Source organism: Ornithorhynchus anatinus, chromosome 5 (genome assembly GCF_004115215.2).
Source record: "Ornithorhynchus anatinus isolate Pmale09 chromosome 5, mOrnAna1.pri.v4, whole genome shotgun sequence".
In the NCBI taxonomy this organism is placed as follows: domain Eukaryota; kingdom Metazoa; phylum Chordata; class Mammalia; order Monotremata; family Ornithorhynchidae; genus Ornithorhynchus; species Ornithorhynchus anatinus.
In genome coordinates, this window is record NC_041732.1 from 71800190 (window position 1) to 71821847 (window position 21658).

The 21658-nt window shown below is 42.6% G+C and overlaps 1 protein-coding gene across 7 annotated transcripts in view; it reads right to left on the minus strand.

Annotated features, from left to right (window-relative positions):
- CAMTA1 (calmodulin binding transcription activator 1) overlaps window positions 1-21658 on the minus strand; it is a 1175303-nt gene that overhangs the window by 1141084 nt on the left and 12561 nt on the right. The gene's annotated exons all lie outside the window — the stretch shown is intronic.

The following is a 21658-nucleotide window of genomic DNA, read 5'->3' on the forward strand; positions in this document are numbered from 1 at the left end:
GATCTCCCTGTCTCCTGTCTCTCCCCATTCCAGTTCATACTTCACTCTGCTGCCCTGATCAGTTTTCTATAAAAATGTTCAGGACATATCAACCAGCTCCTCAAAAAACTCTGGTAGTTGCCCATCCCCTCTCATCAAACAAAAACTCCTCACCATTGGCTTTAAAGCACTCCACCCATCTTGCCCCCGCCTACCTCACTTCTCTCCCTCTACAACCCAGACCGCACACTTCGCTCTTGCAGCGCTAACCTTCTCACTGTGCCTCCAACTAGCCTAGGGCGCTGCTGATCCCTAGCCCACATCCCGCCTCTGTCCTGGAATGCCTTCCCTCCTCAAATCCAACAGACAATTACTCTCCCCCGCTTCAGAGCCTTACTGAAGGCACATCTTCTTCAAAAGGTCTTCCCAAACTAAAGCCCCACTTTTCCTCACCTCTCACTCCCTTCTGTGTCACCCTGACTTACTCCCTTTGCTCATCCCCTCTCCCAGTCCCACACCACTTATGCACATGCCTGTAATTTTCTTTCATTTTATTTATTTGTATTGATGTCTGTCTCCCCCTCCTCTAGACTGTAAACTCGTTTGTGGGCAGAAAATGTGATTGTCTATTGTAATATACTCTCCCAAGCACTTAGTACAGTGCTCTGCACACAGTAAGCACTCAATACAACTGAACAAATGAATTTGCCTTAGATAAAATTGCCTGATAATGCTTACTTGTATTTGTGCAAATCTATCAGTTGACTGCATATAGCAATCATTCGAAGTGCCTAATATAGCTTCCATAAGTTCTCTGTCTTAATGGGAAAAATGTTGGGCTAAATCCTACATAACGTGAAATGGTTTGGAATTATGAGTGATTTAATGACAGTTCCTAAATGACAGTAGATATTCAAAAGAATATCGATAATACCAAATATCTAAATTTTCATCGATCAAACAACGGCACTTATTGAGGGTTTACTCTGTGCTGAGCGCTGTACTAAGCACTGAGATGGTAATAATAATAACTATTTGTTAAGTGGTTACTATGTGTCAAGTACTGTATTAAGTGCTGGGGAGAAACAAGATAATGAGGTCCTTCATGGGACTCACGGTCTAAATAGGAGGAAGAACAGATACTGGATCCCCATTTTGCAGAGGAGGGAACTGAATCACAGAAAAATTAAGTGACTTGCCCAAGGTCACACAGCAGACAAGTGTCAGAGCTGGGATTAGAACTCAGGTTCCCTGACTCCCAGGCCCTTGGTCCTTCCGCTAGGCCACATTACTTCTCAGTACAGTACAATAAAGTTTGCATATAGGATCCCTGCTATGGAGGAGCTTATATCCTATCAGGGGAGTCAGACATTAAAATAAAGTATAGGTAGAGGAAGCAACACAGCATTCAGAAGTGCTCAGAAGTGCTGTGGGGGTGGGGTATCAAAGTTCTTAGGGGAGCTACATTCAACCTCTTCTAAAATGTAACCAATCAGGACCAGAGCTATTGTCATCTTTCTTAATCACATCAACTATATCTAAACAATCCATTTCAAGTGTCCACGCAGAAACCCAAAGAAAAACTGACCCGACAAAACAATCAAGGAACAATGCAAATTGCATATATGATTCCTCAACTCCCTAAAAGCTTAAAGGAGAATTAAATATTACGATACAAATATACAACTTGGCATTAAAGGAGAATAAACAGCGGAATTCAGGATAACACCACCCACCAATATCCTCATGAGGATTCTCTAGCATTATCTTTCTAGGTCAAGCAATTAAGTGTGTGAGGACAAATTTGAAAGTCAATCAATAGTACTTACTGAGCACCTACTCTGTGTAGCGTACTGTGCTAAGCATTTGGGAGAATTCAATACAGTTAGCCGATGATACCTGCCCTCAAATATAATTATCATTGTGGTATCTTTCAACTGCTTACTCTGAGCCTAGCACTACACTAAGCAATAGGGAGATACAAGATAATCATTTTGGATACAGTCCCTGTCCTAAAAGGGGCTCACGGTCTTCATATGAGGGAGAACGGGTATTGAATCCCCATTTTACAGATGAGGAAACTGAAGCACAGAGAAGATAAATGACTGGCCCAAGGTCACAGAGCAGGCAAGAATCTTACAAATGAGGCGGGACAGAGACAGACACTAAAGTAGACAACAGGTAGGGGGAAGCAATAGAGTATACGGATACGAACATAAGTTTACCGGGAAGGAGCGGAGGGAAGAGATAAGTACCCAAGTGTTTAGGTGTCATGGAAGTGGTCAAGTGGCAATAGACACGACTATTACTATGGTATTTGCTAAGCGCTAATTATGTGGCAAAGCACTGCTTCCACGGGCCGGGGTAGATACACGTTAGGTTGGACACAGTCCCTGGGCCACATGGGGCTTACAGTTTAAGTAGTGGAGAGAACAGGAATTGCATCCCCATTTTACAGTTGAGGAAACTGAGTCAGAAGCTGAGTGACCTGTCCAAGGTTCTCACAACAAGCAAGTGGCCGGTTTGGGATGAAAATACAGGTTCTCTGACCCCCCCAGGCCCGTGCTCTTTCCACTAGGCTCCTCTGGGTGAGAATTCCAACAGGGAAGGTTTTCTGAAGAAGTGACTTCAGAAAGCCTTGAAGATGGGAAGGGCAGGGGACTGCTAAAAGTAAAGAGGATTCAAGGTAGAAGGGGGTTGAGATCAACAGTGAGACATAAGAAAGAGTAGGCTGATTGGAAAGGAGCACAACACAGGCTAGGTCATAGCGGGAGAGAAGGGAGGCTAAGTATGGGGAACAGCACTGATTAAGCACTGTAAGACCAATGGTCAGAAATTTCTGCCTAATGCTGAATGGAATGGGCAACCAATGGAGAATTTTGAAGAGTGGGGAAACCTGCACAAAGCGATGTATTGGGGAAATGATCTGGGCAGCAGACAGAAGTATGGACTGGAGCGGGAAAAGGTTAGGGGCAGGGAGGTCTGCGAGGAGGAGGGATCTGAAAAGAACTTGGGCAACCTCTGCAGCATCCTGGATGGAATGTGAAGAAAGAACCAACAGAAGGTGAATGGCTGAATATGCGCGCAAGCGAGAAGGGAGGGGAGTGCGAGTGGGGAGTCAAGGATAATGCCAACTTAAATGCTTTTGATAGAATAAGGTGAAAATTTTTTTTCATGGAACCTTCGCTGAGATCTTTACTAACCTACATTCTAATGAATTTCCACAGTAGCAACAGCCCTAAATTCATTTAATTTTTCAGTTCAGAGCTCTGGGGGTACTGAGGAAGAAATTTTGCACAGTGTGGGTTTCTTAAAACTGAGTTTGAGATGGTTTCCACATCTAAACTGTGTTCTGTGCACTCTAAATATTTTCATATTTTACTAACCAATCTTTTTTTCTGGATGTAGCCTCAAATTAACATCCTTTTTAAGGGAGGTATTTCTTCACACACTGCTAACCTAAACCTTAATATACAAATATTTCTCTTCTCAAAAATATACTTTTCTTATAATTGCCCTCCTCATGAACTCACTTATTCATTTAAACAATGTCTGCACTAGCAATAATTCTCAATCTGTTATATGGTACAGCAAGGTTCTACTCAACAACTCCAAGCATTGCAAATCCTATACAATAAAAAAAAATTTCACTATTTCATTGGTAATAAAAATATAATCCATCCCTATTTAACTGTTGAACGGTTATCTTGAGTCTGATGGCAAGAGGCAATCCATCCCATTCAAAGAACAGATTTCTATATATCTACTATGATGCTTAAAGTGCTTTTCCTTCCCCATAATCACAATAGGAAATTTTTCACAATTACCTGGTTTCTGAAAACAGCAGAGAGGGTAAGGCAATTTTGGCAGAGGAAAATTCAAGAATGAACCCCCAAAATAGTAAAATAAATGGTGTCTCCCCAATGCCAAAATGTTAATCTCACAAGCCCACAGGGATCCTTGACAGAGGTATTCTTTTGCCATCACCCAAAAAAAAAAACACTTAAAAATGGAGTAGGATGAAACATCAAATAATAGATTCTTCTAGAATAAAGGGCTAAGTTCTCAGAGCCTCTAATTTTTCACTTTAAAAATGTTTTTTGGCCAATTTTCAACGACAATTTAAAAATATATGTGAAAGAGAAAACGTTGGGAATATGCTTCCCTCGCCATACTCTCTACTACTGTTTCCCTCACCCCATTACCCTCACTTAAATCATCTGCCCTCTTTATCACCACCAGATAGGAAATACCTAAGACTGACTACCTTTCCAAGCATTTCTCATACTCCCTTTAGTTACTAAGTTTCAAATAAATAGCATGTCCTCTTTAAAATAAATTATGAGTTTTATCAGTAAAGAGTTTAAATCTATAGTTAGCTGCAGGAATAATAAAGTGGCTGGCCTTCCTGGCCTGAATCACAAATTAATTAACTTGATTAACATATTCACATTATATCATATGCAATTAACATGCTTCATCAAAATTTAATTCTTCTGAAGAGTTGGAGAAAAGTGAATCTCTATTAAGATTCTAAATGCATGTCTGACGGTCAAGTCCACCTGAGGATTCCAGAAAGGATAATGCATTTTTCCTACTCTGAAAAACTCACTTAGAATTTCAATCCTACCATTACCATTTCTTCTCCAGGATTGAGAAAAGAATTGACTTTGAGCACTTTTTTTTAGATCAAGGCCCTAAATTACTATCACTGCTTTCTTCATTGTAAATTGAAAAGCCCCAACTCCCAACAAAAACAAAAGCTAAAGGACTTATTTTGGCTCATATATGTGCTTCCCACTTACTTAGAAGTAAAATTTAAATATTGAGCTCATTTCTCCAATTTCCAAAGAGAAAACACCCAGCTCCGTGGGCTTTTCTGAGGCAAGGATGAAATAAACACACACAAATCATTACTGTGTTCTTCATTACAAAACTTTATCACTCACGGTGTCATGGGCCTGATTTTACCTGTGCTTCAAAATACGGCAGAATTAAACTTGTTAAAACTCAAGGCACAATGTAAGTTTATATCAAACTTCTGAGGGACGGGAAACCATGTCTAATTCTCATTGGCATATTCCTTCCCAGTACGTAGTAAAGTGCTCTGCACAGAGGAGTAAGGCCTTAAAAATACTATTACTGTGACTAAATGCAATTTACAATCTAACAAGGAAAGAGGTAAAAGGGAAAACCCCAAAAGTACACCTTTAATGGGTCCATGACTAGCCCTTAATTATTAGTTATGCTACTTGTTAAGCACTTACTGTTCTAAGTGCTGAGGTGAACACAAGATATTTAGGTTGGACACAGTCCTTGTCCCACATGGGGCTCACAGTCTAAGAACAAAGTAACAGTCCTGAGTGCTAGGTAGTAGCCCTTTAATGATTTGCTAAACAAGGAAAACTTCTTTGGAGAGAAAAGGACTATTATAGCTATGCAAACAGAATCTTAAACTATAAAGACAAACTATGGGAACATTTTCAGGTGGGAACAACTTCTGAATTTCATTGTATCTATTTCTAGTGAGTTTGATTCCAAGCCTACTAAGCAAAGAAAACCACAGTTCTTCATTTCCCTAGCATTGGCAGGCTAAATAATAAATTTAGTCTAGCAAGTAATTATTAAAATTCAAAAAGAGCATATTTTAAAGTAACCAATGTAAAAAAAACCTCAAAAATTGATTCACGCCATGAAGCCAAAGGCCTAACTCAAAGGAAGTGCTCGTACAGTGCTCTGCACTCAGTAAGTGCTCAATAAATACGACAATGAAAAATTTCAATTCCAAGAAAGTTCATTGAAAAGTTCTGAATTAAGTATACACTATGAACTTGTTACAATTGCATGACCACATTCATGCTCTTTGCACTTCATCCTCCAAGTAAGGCAACATGACCAAGAAACTTTGGAGTGCCCAATGCCAAATCATAAAAAACTTTGCCACCTTTTAAGACTTTTTTTGGATTTATGCTGTTTTATTGCTAACACACACATTGATACTTAAATGGTCTGTGATAAGAGGCCGGCAATTCTAGATAATTAATTCTAAAGAATGAGTTTCTTGTCGATCTTCAATCGTTTTTATATGATAATTTTTCCAACACCACTATAACTAAGGTAAAAATATCTTAAATGCTACAATTCTAAACATTCTTCATTGGATCTTTAAGTTGAGCTTTGAGCTAAACTAAGCTTCTAAGGGGACTGTTATGTATATACCATTCTGAAAATTGAGTAACAATTTGGACATCAGGGCTGGAAGAACAAATCATTCCCATTTTTGCCCTCAGACCTTTAATTTTTGTTTTCTGACCTTTTAGTAGTCCTACTTAGCCAGTGCAGAAAATTGTTTTTCGCCAACTTTCAATAAAGTCTCAAGGTATGTGATCAATGAAAACTTTAATATAAATGATTATAAAATTATGAATTAAAAGTAGGGCATAGAGTAGCATTTTTGTTTTCTACAACCTGAAAAAATAATTACATCAATACACTCCCTAGTTTTAAAACCTGATTTAGCAGTTCTGACTAATATCTGTTCAAAACACATTAAGATACCTCTCAGTTTCTGAAGTGTCCCTTAACATGTAATCAAAATTAAACTCTAGATCTGTTAAATGACAATTTCATCCAAATCACGATTATTCATTTAATTATCACCTGGCAAAATAAGCATGCATGATGTGTAACTTTCCAAAACAGAATGTTTTTTACTACTTCACAACAAAACTAACTGGCAACATTCTTCAAGTTGACAAATGATTTGCAGGGTTGACAACTATAATTCTAAAGAATGAGTTTCTTGTCGATCTTCAATCGTTTTTATATGATAATTTTTCCAACACCACTATAACTAAGGTAAAAATATCTTAAATGCTACAATTCGTTCAATGACAATAATGTGCGAATGAAGTTTTCATTTTAATTTTTGATTTTTTCCATGGAAACACATCTCTTTCCTTATTTAAATCCAGAGAAACTCATTTGATCTTTCCTTTAAGGCAAAAGCTACTGTTGACTTCTGAGGTGAAATTTAACTTGACAGAGCCGCATGGGAAATGTCTCACATATCTTACTTTGACTTGTAATTAATCAAAAATTAAAATATCTGGCTCTTTGACTAATTAAGAACACTGTTATACTCTGTCGGTTGTTATACTCTTTCACCCACCAGACTGAACTCTTCCAAGCAAGTTGATACAACAGAATCAAACTACTTTATCTTACTGGTAACCTATGTATTTCATCAACGACAAGCAGCAGTAAAACTCAAGTCAATCAATAACATCTATTGCCCACCACCTTGAGAGAGTGCAAGAGAATTAGTACACAGAATGCCTGCCTTCAAGGAGTTTACAGTTGACTGGACTATTTGCTTCCTATAATCCTGAGTTTAAATTAAATTAGGAACCTCTGAACTGAATCAAAAAAGAGGCACAAACTGTTGCTTTTCATAGTGTAAAGGTGACAACAGAAAGCACAATTATTAGTTTAACTATGCACCTTCATATAATTGATTTCACTTTTGCATAAAACATCTTTCTCTTCTGAAACTACGAAATTACCTACAGGAAGTAGTTATAAAACAAAGGAAGACTATATATTCAGCAGGAAAACAAGGTTAGTCTTCTGAATACCTCAACTACTACTATTACAATTACTGGTGTTTCTTTCTATACGCCTATAAATCCAGTCTCCATTTCAATTAGTACCCGGCAGGGAACACGTCTACCAACTCTGTTATACTACACTCTCCCACGTGCTTAGTACAGTGCTCTGCACCCAGTAAACTCTCAATATATACAACTGACAGACAGATTAAATCTCAGGTTCCCAACCTCCCACCTATTCAAATCTCCTCTCAAGCTTTCAATCGGTCAGTGGCATACGCTTTGTACAGAACACTGTACTGTGTGCAGAGTACTGTACTAAGCATTTGGGAGAGAACTAGAGGAACGGTTTCTTGCCCTCAGGGTGCTGGGGGGAGTCAGATAAACTACAGATAGGGGGAAGCAACAGAATGCACCTGTGTTTTCAAAGAGGAACTTTCCTCCCTCTATGGTATTTAATAAGTGCTTACTGTGTACAGAGTGTTGTACTAAGCAGTTGGGAAAGTATAATACATTAGTATTGGTAGACATGCACCTGCCCACATGGAGCTTACAGTCTAGAGAGGGAGACAGACACCGAAATAAATTACACGTAGGGGAAATGACAGTGTATACACCTCTGCCTTCTTCCCTCCATCCACTCCCAAACTCTACTACAAAAATGATCTTCCTGTCAGGATTCTGACTAGGGTCACCCTGCTCAAAAGCCTCCACTAGTTTCTGTGTCTCTTTGCATCATATTGAACCCCTCATCCAACTACAAAATACTGATCATGCACCCCTGGACCCACTGCTCGTTTTCCCTTTTTCAATCCAACCCACTTTGCTCTTATCAAGCATACCTGCTCTCAGCCCCGTTTTATTATATTCTTTTCACGACTCCATTGACTTCTTCCAAACTATCCCGTGGAACTTAAAAGTCACTCCACCTTCCTGCTCTCATTCCATACCAGTCTTAAATCCTACCTCCAACTCCCCAGATGGACAATGAAAAATATGGAAGGTGGGGCTCAGAAAAAATGTAGGTGGGCACATGCATGAGTTAGATGAAAAGCAGGAGGAAAGGGAAAAGGAAGTTAGGATATGAGAGGCAGGGGAGAATTTGGCAATAATGGAAGATGGCAGGGAAGACTAGGAAAGAGGAAAACACCAGGAGTCAGTGAAGGAGAAAGAATCAGGGAAAGGGACAAGGAGGAATTGTTCACCTGACAGAACTAGGATTGTGACTAAGGACCAAATCCAACTACTATTTAAGCACCAACTCAGGCCTAACCTCTGCATCCGCTTCCTCTCTCACCTCCGTCTCCTGCCTCTCCCTATTCTAGTCCTTTCTTCGCTCCGCTGTCCGGATCGCACTTCTGAAAAACATTCAGTTCATGCCTCCCCACTCTTGGAGAACCTCTTGTGGTTGTCCATCCATCTCTGTATCAAACAGAAGTTCCTTACTATTGGCTTTTAAACACTCAATCAGTTCTCCCCATCCTATCATGCCCCGCTGGTTTCCTACTACAACCCAGCCCACACACTTCGCTCCTCTATCGCCAACATATTCAATGAAGCTCAATCTCGTCTATCTCACCGCCATCCCCTTGCCCACATCCAGCCTCTGTCCTGGAACTCCCTCCCTCCCTCTTCATAAACAACAGGCCACCCACCACTCTCCCCACTTTTGAAGCCTTAATTAAATCACAACTCCAAGAGGACTTCCCAAACTAAGCCCTCTTCTCCCCTACTCTCTTTCCCTTCCCTGTTCTATGTATTTGGATCTATTCATTCAATCATATTTATTGAGCACTTACTATGTGCAGAGCACGGTACTAAGCACTTGGAATGTACAATTCGGCAACAGAGACAATCCCTGCCCAACAACTGGCTCTATATCCTTTAAGCCCCTTATAGTCATCCCAACCTAAACCACCAGCACTTCTGTACATATCTGTAATTTGTTTTAATGTCTATCTCTCCCATGTGCTTAGCACACTGCTCTGCACCCACTAAGTGCTCAGGAATTATTAATTATTAACCACTGATTAATCATAAGGAACTGCTTGGAAAATATGGGTCAAGGTGGTCTCGTCAAGCTATCTAATCCTTCCTTCATCCATCAACTCGCATTGAGTCATGGTTCTTATAAAGAGATTTCTCCATGTTATAGCACAACTTCTTACATGTGCGTATGCATGTAGAGAAGTATACCACGCTGTTACCAGATGAAAACGAGGGCAACCCAGGGTAGACTCCAGCCTGTCTGCTGACCCTACCCCTGACTTCCCATTCAGTCACTTGCAGGCCAGTCAGTTCCTTCCTGAGCCCTTCCTCCCCTAACCCAATCTCTCTTGCTCCCAGCATTTTTCCTGCTCCACTCCTGTACCCCTAACTGGGACCTCTCCCTTTTCATCTGTCCACCCCCTTACTGACCCTAGACGTGCCAGGGGCCGCCCCAAACAACCTTCTTCCCTCAAGTAGCCATTTCTCTGGCCCAGTGGTTCTGGAGCAGAACCTACCTAATTTCATGTAAGTCTATGGGAAAACGTACCTCGTGATATCACCATTCACAATACAGTGAATCATGGGATATGCCTGTATAGACTTATGCATGACAGTCAGTCAGTTATATTTATTGAGCACTTATTGTATCCAGAGCACTGTACTAAGTACTTGGGAGAGCACAACACAAACACATTCCCTGCCCACAACACGCTTACATTCTAGAAGGGGAGACAGACATGTGTGCACACAATTATGTGTGTGCATAGGTGCACATTTTAATATGAGTATATTAATATGTTCACTATATTTATCTTATCACCAAACTGGAGGAGAAATCTAGACTATACATAGTGTAGCGCATCCTAATTCCTCCCGCCAAACTCCACATTTGGGCCTGGGGTGGACTCAAGAGAGAGCTTCAAAGCCAGAACTTCAGAGCCAAACCTTCAAGGCCTTATTAAAAGCACATCTCCTCCAAAAAGGGCTTCCTAAGCCCTCGTTTCCTCTTCTCCCACTCCCTTCTGTCTCTCTTGCCCTTGGATTTGCACCCTTTATTCAGCCCTCCCTCAACGTCACAGCATTTATGTACATCTCTGTAATATATTTATATTAGTGTTTCCCAAGCACAGTATGGCTTAATGGAAATAGCCCAGGCTTGGGAGTCAGAGGTCGTGGATTCTAAGCCGGGCTCTGCCACTTGTCAGCTGTTTGACCTTGGGGCAGTCACTTCACTTCTCTGTGCCTCAGTTACCTCATCCGTAAAATGGGGATGAAGACTGGTGAGCCCCACGTGGGACAACCTAATTACCTTATATCTACCCCAGCGCTGAGAACAGTGCTTGGCACATAGTAGATGCTAAACAAATACCAACATTAGTTAATTATAGTGTTCTGCCCCCAGTAAGCACTTAATATGACAATGAATGAATGAATATATCCCCCTCTGGACTGTAAGCTCCCTGTGGGCAGGGAGCGTGTCTACCAACTCAGTTATACTGTACTCCCCCAAGCACTTGGTACTGTGCTCTGACTGACTAATTGAAGACCAAGGAAGAGTAAGCATAGTATAGTGGTAGAAAACAAGAATACAAAGACATGGTCAAAAAGGTTACATAAAGAGGCGGAGGGGAAGAGAAAGAGACCTGGAGGAAAGAAAGGAGGAGACCCAAATCCCAAACTCCTCAAAAAGGTCCCCGAGATTTAGCACCAGGTCCCTGACGGATGACGGGGAGACTCCTTTCTAGCCACTCTAGCCCCCAAAACGGGCAAGCCACCTCTCTACCCTTTCCTGAACAGACTCCTTCGTGTGACTATCATTATGCCTACGAGAGATTCCGATTTAGAAGCATTAAGTCATAATCCCACAGATGGCAGCTTCACCCCATTGATTCCTCAGCCAAGCACAAAAGCCTGAACCTGCGGGTCCTCTCATACTGAGTAATTGCCCTTCCCGTGGTCCCCACTTTCCGTTTGGCCCCATGATGTGATTGCTTGATAGATTTAAAGAAAAATAAACAAAAACTAAACTTAAAAGGAAATCGATATATATTTAAATGGAATGTGAATGTTAAAGTAGAGTCTGTGTCTCTTGACCCCTTGGAATGAAAATTCCTTAGGACCAGGTAATGTATATGATCTGAATAGCACCTAGCCACTGGGATTTTAATCAAGTTTAAACAGTAAATATCAAAATTAAAAGTCTTCTTCAACCCAAATAACTTCAAAAATTTAGCTATTTAGTGGATCATTAAAATAATATTAAATGTTCATGGATTTCCATGAAATTCAAAAACAAAGTAACAAAAAATAGAGACTGGGCTTCATAAAAAAAAAAAGGTTATGACCTCCTCCTTGATTTACTTAAGGTCCTAAGCACACAAATATCAAGGTTGAGCTACTGTGTTGGGGAATGAGAGGGTTCATGTTGAGGTGCCCTTGATGGGGGAGGTTCATTATTGTTATTATTATTATTGTATTTGTTAAGTGCTTACTATGTACCAGGCACTGTACTAAGCACTGGGAAGGATACAAGCAAATCAGGTTGGACACAGTCCCTGTCCCGCTTGGGACTCACAATATCAATTCCCAGTCTACAGATGAGGAAGCAGGCACAGAGAAGTCAAGTGACTTGCCCAAGATGACACAGCAGACATAAAATAAATAGAATAATATGTACATATATACACAAGTGTGGTGGGGCGGGGGTAGAGCAGAGGGAGGGAGTAGGGGCAATGGGGAGGGAAGGAGGAGCAGAGGAAAAGAGAGGCTCTATCTGGGAAGACATCCCGGAGGAAGTGAGCTTTCAGTAGGGCTTTGAAGTGGGGAAGTGTGCTCGTTTGGTGGATGTGAGGAGGGAAGGCACTAAAAAAGCTTCTCACATCTAAGCTTTAGTTGCCCAGCTACTTGAACCTGATCCCCCAACCCAGGCATCCTAAAATCAACCAACCACAGGATCTGGAAGCAGAGTGGCCCAGTGGATCTAGAGGACAGGCCTGGGAGTCAGAAGGACCTGGGTTCTGAACCCAGTTCTGATGCTTGTCTGCTGTGTGACTCTGGGCAAGTCACTTAACTTCTCTGGGCCTCAGTTCCCTCATCTGTAAAAGGGGGATTAAGACTGTGAGCCCCATGTAGGACAGGGATTGTGTCCAATCCGAGTAGCTGTATCTACCCCAGCACTTAATACAGTTCATGGCACACAGTAAGCACTTAACAAATACCATTAAGGAAAAAAAAAATCTGACCTAATCTAGAGAATTATGGCTTTATGTCTGTGGGCAGGAATCCAAATCAACTCTTCTAGGGGACTGTATTCCAATCAATTAATCAAGCAATGGTATTTTCTGGGGCCTAATATGAACAGAGCACTGTATTAAGCCCATAGAAGACTAAAAACAGAATCAAAAGACACGAGCCCTGCCCTCAAGGGGCTTGATGACGACGATGATGGTCAAGAAACTTACAATCAAATAGAGGAGACAGACATTAAATAATTTACAAATAATGGAGCTGGAGGAAGAACAAGGTTATAACACAGTGGCTAGAGTCTAGAAAGATGACACAGACGAATAAATAAGTGAATGAATGGCCTATATTTCGATACACAACATGTACACGTGGGGAAACCGGAGAGCAAAGTGCTCTACTTCCCTCAGAACATGAGGCAAGAGTTGGAACCCGCACTTTCAACACATAAGTGTTTGTAGACACAGAAAAATGAGGCTGCAGAAGCTTCCTTGGCCCAATCCAAAAAAAGCAATTTTCTTAGTACAATATGTTGATTGTTATAGAGTATTTAAAAATCCTTAATAAATCAATTTTTAAATAGATGCTCACGATAATTTTAATCCATCCAGGAGCCATAATGCACAAGAGCAAAAAGGTTATTGTAGGTAATAGAAAAGACGATGATCCCCTAGCATACTCTTGAATCAACAAATTAATGACATTTGTTTTGATATATGTGCTACCAGCTTATCCACATTCAAAAATTCATATTTGAAATGTGAACATAAAGAAAGCAAATAATGCTGTTTCTTCTGCATTGGTCCTTAGGGAATCAACCTGATAATCAAAACACATCGTTTTCCTTGCTAATGTAAGCTGTAATTTTAGAACACCCAGTAAGGCCAGTTCCAAGAGCACCCTGAGAATGGAGCACTGGCTGAAGTCTTTCTGAACAATGACTGACAGCGATGAGAAAGTTTCCATAAACTCTAATATCTTTTCAACTCAGCTGAAGATCTGCATACTTTGTTAATTAAAGGTCAGGGGAGGCAACTGTGCGTTTCAAGGAAAAAATATCAATTAGTCAAAAATGACAAGCTGGAGGAATTTTAGTGACATGATATTTTATATCATCAGAATCCAGTGACTATATGTACTTCCTTGCAATTCATTATAACCATCCATTACATATAACAAATCACAACTGAGATCATACCCCATAATTTCTAATTCCTCTACTGCAGATAGTGCTTTTGCCTGGACTGCGGTCTAAACAGAAGACCAAACGGAGCCTTCGAACAAGAGCAGTCCTCGCAGCTGTTCTATAATCCTGCCCGTGGACACCCATCATAAGTCAAGGCCCCGGTGAGTTGTGAAAGAGTCAAAACCGTCTCACCGAGATTCCGCAAAAAATTTGACGGCCGAGACCCAGCTGCCCGTTCCAGGGGCTCGAGCGGCAAGGCTACAGCTACTCCATAACCGTTTGGGAAATGGTGGAGTTGAAACTACGAACGGTTTTTTGAAGAAAGAAGAACCGATCCAATTCGACATACTTTGGCGAAAGTGTGCACCTGGCAGGCCGAGAGCGGTGCGCCTATTTCAGGCAGTGCACCGGGAACACACCTGGCAGCGCAGGGGCATTAGCAGAACTCCGGGAAACGGGGTTAATATCTGAGGGAGAACACCACCAGCCCTACCCCTCAGCACGACTGACTCTTTTCTTTTCCTCAACATACAAAACAGGGGTGACCCCGTCCAAGAACTGAAGAGCCACAAATCAAATGTAAGATATTACCGAGAGCTGCAAAACACATGCGCGCGTGGGTACACACACGTCCTTTAAAAGGAAAGAGCCAGCAGATTCTCCCAAGAGGTAGGGAGGTGGGGGTGCCTGGAAGGAAGCAACAGTGAGGAAAAGGATGCAGTGGGGGTTGGGGCCCGGTGACACTCCCTCCACCTTGAGCCCACGAGGGCAATCATTCACTCGTAGTTATTGAGCACTTAATGTGGGAAGAGCACTGTACTGAGCACTTGGGGGGGTACAATAAGGCGATAAACAGACAGTCCCTGCCCACAATGAGCTTACGCACACTGCCCACCGCCCCAGTGGAAAACGAGCCACAGAGCCTGTGTCGCCTGGTTTTTCCGCCACAAGAATCACAGCAAATGATTGTGGCCTAGTGGAAAGAGCCGGTTCTTGGGAGTCAGGAGGACCTATCTGGGTTCTAAACCCAACTCTCCCACTTGTCTGCTGTGCGACCTTGAGCAAATCATATCACTTCTCTGTGCCTCAGTTCCCTCATCTGTAAAATGAGGTTTAAGACTGTGAGGGGCAGGGTCCGCATCCAACCTGATTAGCCTGTATCTACCCCAGTGCTTAGTACAGTGCCTGGCACAGAGTAAGTACTGAGCAAATACCATTAAAGAAAAAACCCACCACCCAGAAGTGTGGCCAAACCTAATATCACAAAGATCACTGCAAGAGAGGAAGAAGAAAAGGAATAATCCAACAAAAACATTTTGGGCTTGCCTTTCCTCTACAGAGCCCAAAATACATCATTAACGTGACCACAATAATCCATCCAGTATCTTTTGAGAGACATAACGTATAAAACTGAAGCATCACATTGAAGCACCCATCCAAGTTGAGGATAAAAATTACAGCACTTCCACAGCCGAATTTTTTTCCCCTCTTTGGATTCGCTGGTCCCAGAAATCTCCAAGGTAATCAGGGCACAAATAAATCATTTAGGGTTTACAAATTGAGTTCAACACCCTAAAATTGCACTGGAAAGCAAACAAGAAGCCAAGACAAACCCCAAACAGAGTTACAACATTCTGAAAGACCTATATTCTTAAGTAAAAGCCTTTTACACCAGAGAAACTATTCCTAAATTAAACCTCTTTGGGAGCTAGGCGGCTATGCTAATTGGTTTACTATTACTAAGGATAAGTGCAAAGAATTTTCTTTTTACATCATCCCTTTAAATTATGAACAAAGCTGCCTCTAAAAGACGTTGCCGATGATAACGATGGAGCCTCCCATCGGTAAAGAGAGATGAGCCTCCACTCTGGGTCTTTCAGACCAAGAACCCCCATGAAGGAATTGATGATAGCGCTAATGCCTTGGACAACACCACTCGCTCGCTCTCATCTCTCCGAGTACCAGGCTGCCACAGGCGGGAAGGCAGCAGAGCACAGGCTTGGGAGTCAGAGGTCATGAATTCTGGCTCCGCCACACGTTTGCTGTGGAACCCTGAGCGAGTCATTTAATTTCTCTGTGCCTCAGTTACCTCAACTGTAAACTGGGGATTAAGAGTGTGAGCCTCATAAGGGAAAGGGACTGTGTCCAACCTGATTACCTTGCAGCTACCCCAGTGCTTCGAACAGTGCTTGGCACAAAGTAAGTGCTTCATGAATACCATAATTATTATTATTATTAAGGCAGGCAGATTTCATGAATGTTCCCAAGACAGATGACAACTGATACAGTCCAAAGGGCATAAATAACCCACATTGAGGTTGAGTGCCTGCTAAAACTCCCAAATAATAATAATAATATTTGTGGTATTTGTTAAGCGCTATGTGCCAAGCACTGTCCTAAGCACTGGGGTAGATACAAGGTAACTGAGTTGGATGCAGTCCCTGCCCCACATAGGGCTTCACAGTCTTATTGCCCCATTTCACAGATGAGGTAACTGAGGCCCAGAGAAGTGAAGTGACTTGCCCAAGTTCTCAGAGCAGACAAGTGGCGGAGCCAGGGTTAGGACCCAGGTCCTTCTGACTCCCAGGCCCGTGCTCTATCCACTAGGCCATGCTGCTTCTCACTGGTTTTCAAGGACCAGGTTAAGTGGACTGCAGTAGTCCAGCTGGGAGATCTCACGACACCTTGATTGGGGCTAGATTTTTACAGCCAACAAGCGACCTAGGATGATCAACTAAGCATCGTGTTAGTATGCGCCCTGCTTATGACGTTAGGTTGATCACATTCATGCTTGGGCTTACCTGCATGCTTTCAATTACTGGGTGCTTTGGACAATCCATGTACAGAAATGTAAGTAAGGAATATGGGGGAAAATTCCAGAACTCCCTTAAGAATAATAATGTTGGTATTTGTTAAGCGCTTACTAACTAAGCGCTGGGGTAGACATAGGGGAATCAGGTTGTCCCACGTGGGGCTCACAGTCTTAATCCCCATTTTACAGATGAGGGAACTGAGGCACAGAGAAGTTAAGTGACTTGCCCACAGTCACACAGCCGACAAGTGGCAGAGCTGGGATTCGAACTCATGAGCCCTGACTCCAAAGCCCGTGCTCTTTCCACTGAGCCACGCTGCTTCACATCCATCTCCAACTTAAGCCAAACAAAATAAAAAACTTCTAGCAGCAGGGTAAACCGGGTCTCTCCTCAGACTCCCTGAAGCTACTTTGCTCCCTGAAAGCAACAGGAAGCCACAGAAGTGTTTAGGGAAGCAGTCTGGCAAAGACACGCTAGCTGCTAAGGGACTGCAAAGAGGGGTCCTCGGGGGATTTGGTCTCTATACCCAAAGTACCATCCCATGACGTACAAACTGACGCCCTTAACGCTGCCATCTTCTCAGAACTCCCCTGTCCCTCAGGCCCATCTCATAGCCCCACCGTTGGCTTCATCTGCTCCCGGGTAGGAGCATTATTGATGGAAGACTTCAAGTTCAACCTCTAACAGGGGAGACAGATGCTAAAACAAATGAGTGATATGAGGTAAAACGAAAGGGCCAGATGTAACATGACAGAGTGCTTAAGTAATAAGGAATTCAAATACCCAATGTGTTATGGGAGGTTTGGGGAACTTCTGTGTTTAGGAGGTGCAGAGGTGTAACAGAGAGTAAGCAAAGGTATATTACAGTTAGTAATTAATCGATGAAGGCCAACTAGAGAAGATGTAATTTCTGAAGGGCTCTGGAAATGGGGAGAGTTACGGTCTGTCAAATATGAAAGGGAAAGAAGTGTGGGAGCCAGAGACGGATGGCGGAAGAGATGAGAACGAAGCACGGTAAATTGGTGTGAAAGGAACAAAGAGCAGGAGTTAGGGTGTTGGGGAGAAGAGAAGCAGCATGGCAAGTAGCAGCATAGACCATGGGTCTGGTCAAGTCAGAGGACTTGGGTTCTAATCCCAGCTTCACCACTTGCCTGCTGTGTGGCCTTGGGCAAGTCACAACTTCTCTGTGTCTCAGTTCCCTCACCTGCAGAAAGAAGATTTAATACACGTCCTCTCTCCTACTTCAACTGTGAGCCCCATGTAGGACAGGGACTGTGTTCAACCTGATTAACTCGTATCTACCCCAGAGCTTAGTTCAGTGCTTGGCATACAGTAAACGCTTTAAGAAATGCTATAGTTAAAGTGTAAAGAGTAGGAGGGAGAAAGAGCTGATAGAATTTCTCAGAGCGGTGATGAGGCATTTCGGCTGGCTACTGAGAAGAAAACCAGCAACCGCTGGAGGTTTTTCGGGAGCGTGGAGACATGCAGGCTGACATTTTAGAAACACGATCCAGGCAACAGGGCAAAGTATAATCAGAGAGTGGAGAGCCCGGAAGTAGGTAGGTCGGCAAGGAGGTTGATGAATTCGTCAAGCCGGGATAGGGGAAGCACCCGGGCTGGTCTGATGGTTGTTTGGATGGATCCTGGAAAAACTGGGAGAGAAAAACCAACAGGATCTGGTGACAAAACAAATAAGAGGGTTGGAAAAGAGGGAGGAATCAAGGGATAATGCTATGGTTACGAGTCCCAGAGACAAGGAAGATGGTAGGGTTGCTCTAGGAATCAGGAGACCTGGCTTCTAGTCCCTCTTCTGCCTGCCCGGGGAGGAGAAAGGAGCCATGCTCCTTCCTCAGTGGTGAAAGTTGCTGTCTGATAAAACACTAATTACAAAGAATTCATTTGACTTTACAGAAATGTAACTTGGCTAAAAACCTAGTGTATTCAACTTTCTGAAAATAATCAGTGGTGAGGGTTTCTGTCTGATAAGACACTAATTACAATGTATTCATTTGATTTTTCACAACTGTAACTTGGCCCAAAACCTAATGCGTTCAACATTCTGAAAACAGTCGCCAAACAAGCACTGATTCGACACCCACCTTATAGGGAAGTTTTAAAAGAATCAACACAAAATGGTTATATATATATATATATATATATTTTCAAGGTAATATTACTTGCTCTTGGTGATGACAGCGGCAGAGATTTACTTTTCTGTTCAGTAAATTCAGTTAGTAAAAAAACTAACTTAAAAGTCTCCATACAGCCAAAATAAGACTAGCTTTTAAAAAATCCACATCTACCACCTTGAAAATTTGAGTATCCCAGTTTGGTTTTTGGTAGTTTTTTTTTTGCATTTGCTATAACCATTCTTTTTCAGGTTTAGTACAAAATCCAATCAACCCTAAGAAAACCTTGAAACAGCTGGATTTAATCCACTTTCAAAAAATGCTCCATATTTTCTGTCCAAGTTTCACACTAGGGAACTTCAGGATAATTCAAAGGAGTTTCTCTGCTTACCTTCCTCTGTCTGAAACACTCGGAAGCAGAATCCTGACTCCTGAGAATTTTTTTTTAAACGTGTACTGTATTGCCTTCATCAAAATTAATTTTCCACTGTGAGTAGAGGGAAATGAAAAGGTGGAGAGACCGCAAGGAGGTAGGGAGGAGATTGAGCTAGTTCAATCAATCAATCAATGGCATTTATTGAGCAACCTACTGTGTGCCAAGCACTGCACGAGGCTCTTGGGAGTGCGATATAATGGGGTTAGTAAACATGAGCCCAGCCCCTAAGGAGCACAAGCCCACAAGTCAATGGGGGAGACAGACATTCAAATAAATTACAGATAGGGGAAATGGCTATGCACAACAGTGCTCTGGAACTGGGGTTTAAGGGGTACAGATGAAAATGCAGAGGTGAACAGGGAGAACTAGGTTGAGTTAAGGGAGGTTCTTTTTGGAGGGGGTGTGGTTTTAGTAGGGCTCTGAAGGTGGCAAGAGAGGTGGTCTGTCGGAACATGAAGAGAGAGACGGCGAAGAGCTTATTCTTAAGGGACGCTGAATTGTAAGAGCTTCATTTTCCCCCAGCTCCCCCCAAAATGATCTTACGGATCAAGGGCAGCTGGACAGGGAAGGTAACAGCTATCACAAGAAATTCCCCTCCGGTGAGCAAAGTTTCCCAATGTCCAAGGTTCCATTAGAAAATGCTAGAAATGTCCAAATATAATCTGGTTACAGAATTCACTTAGGAGAGCATTCACACTTCTACAGAGAATAAAACCGATTCAGCATTAGCATAATGACCTTGTTTCATGTGAGCTAGATCATTTTATTCTTTTCTCCGTATCTCTATTCTAGTTTTTTTTTTCTTTTTTTAAAAAAGTTCCTTCCTTTTCTGCCCTCAAGCACTTTCACACATTCCCTTTAACATTTACACACACAGAGCAATAAACACCCCAACTTCTGATGCCTTGGATCCAGAAGACAGAGGTCCAGAGAGTGAAGGGGGGGCGGGCGGCCTGGGAAGAGAAAGATCTGCTGGCAAAGACATCCTCATTCACCAGCTGCATCTCTGGCAGCTTCTAAATACAGTGCCCAGAAAAATTAAAATGGGCAGGAACAACGGTGGGCGAGAAATCCTCCTTCCCCTCTGGTAGCCTCTCATCTTTTCCAGTTGCCTTTATCTCAACCAGTGCCACCTTCTGACCTTGGAGAGTACAAGGTGAAAGAATGGGCTTCCCTTGAAGCCAATACGGCCCTTAGCCACAGGTCTGGGGGATGGGGGCGGAAGGAGCTTCAGTATTCCCGGCCTAGCGTCCTCTCCCTTGGAGCAAGGTAAGCAGGTGTTGGTCAAGTTCCCACTCTACCATCGAATGAGCGAGCAGACTGGGAAGGAGAGACCCAGATGGCGACCCCAAAAGCCTTCTTGGAAACGTAAACGGTCACGTCCGGTTTTAGAACACGGGATACGTCTCCCACCCCAGAATACCCGGCTTAAATCTTTGCTCTATGGATTTGTCAACTCCTCTACATTCAACCTCTGCAGGGATCCTGAGAAAAGAGGTCATGCACTCAATGCATCTCCTAAAGGCTCTCCACTTGTTGCAGCCCACTCCTGGACTCCAGGTCTCTTCATTCTAGCTAAATCAAATAGAAACACTCCCAGTGTTTCTAGCTCTTGCATACCCTGGGATAACGTATAGGAAAACTGCAAATGAAACACTATTTACCTCACTACTCCTCCTACAACCAGGCCTGCCAACTTTGCTACTCTAATACCCACCTACTCCCCGCCCCTCAATCCTGTCTGCCTCGCCACACAACCTCCCCCAACCTCCCTCTGGTCTGGAACTCCCTCCCACTTCATATCCAAAAGACCACCACTCTCCCTAACTTTAAAGCCCTTCTTAAAAAAAAAATAACAACAACCCACATCTCTTACAGAAGGTCTTCCCTGTCTAAATCCTCATCTACCCTAGACCCGCTTCCCTATGCATCGCCTGTGCACTTGAAACTGTACTCCTAAAGTATGCGATACTTACCTCTCCCCCATTCCCACAGCACTTATGCACATCTCCTTATACTCGCCCACTACCTCATCTGTAATTTGTTTTAATGTCTTAATGTTGGTATTTGTTAAGCGTTTACTACGTGCAGAGCACTGTTCTAAGCCCTGGGGTAGATACAGGGTCATCAGGTTGTCCCACGCGAGGCTCACAATATTCATCCCCATTTTACAGATGAGGGAACTGAGGCACAGAGAAGTTAAGTGACTTGCCCACAGTCACACAGCTGACAAGTGGCAGAGCTGGGATTCGAACTCATGACCTCTGACTCCC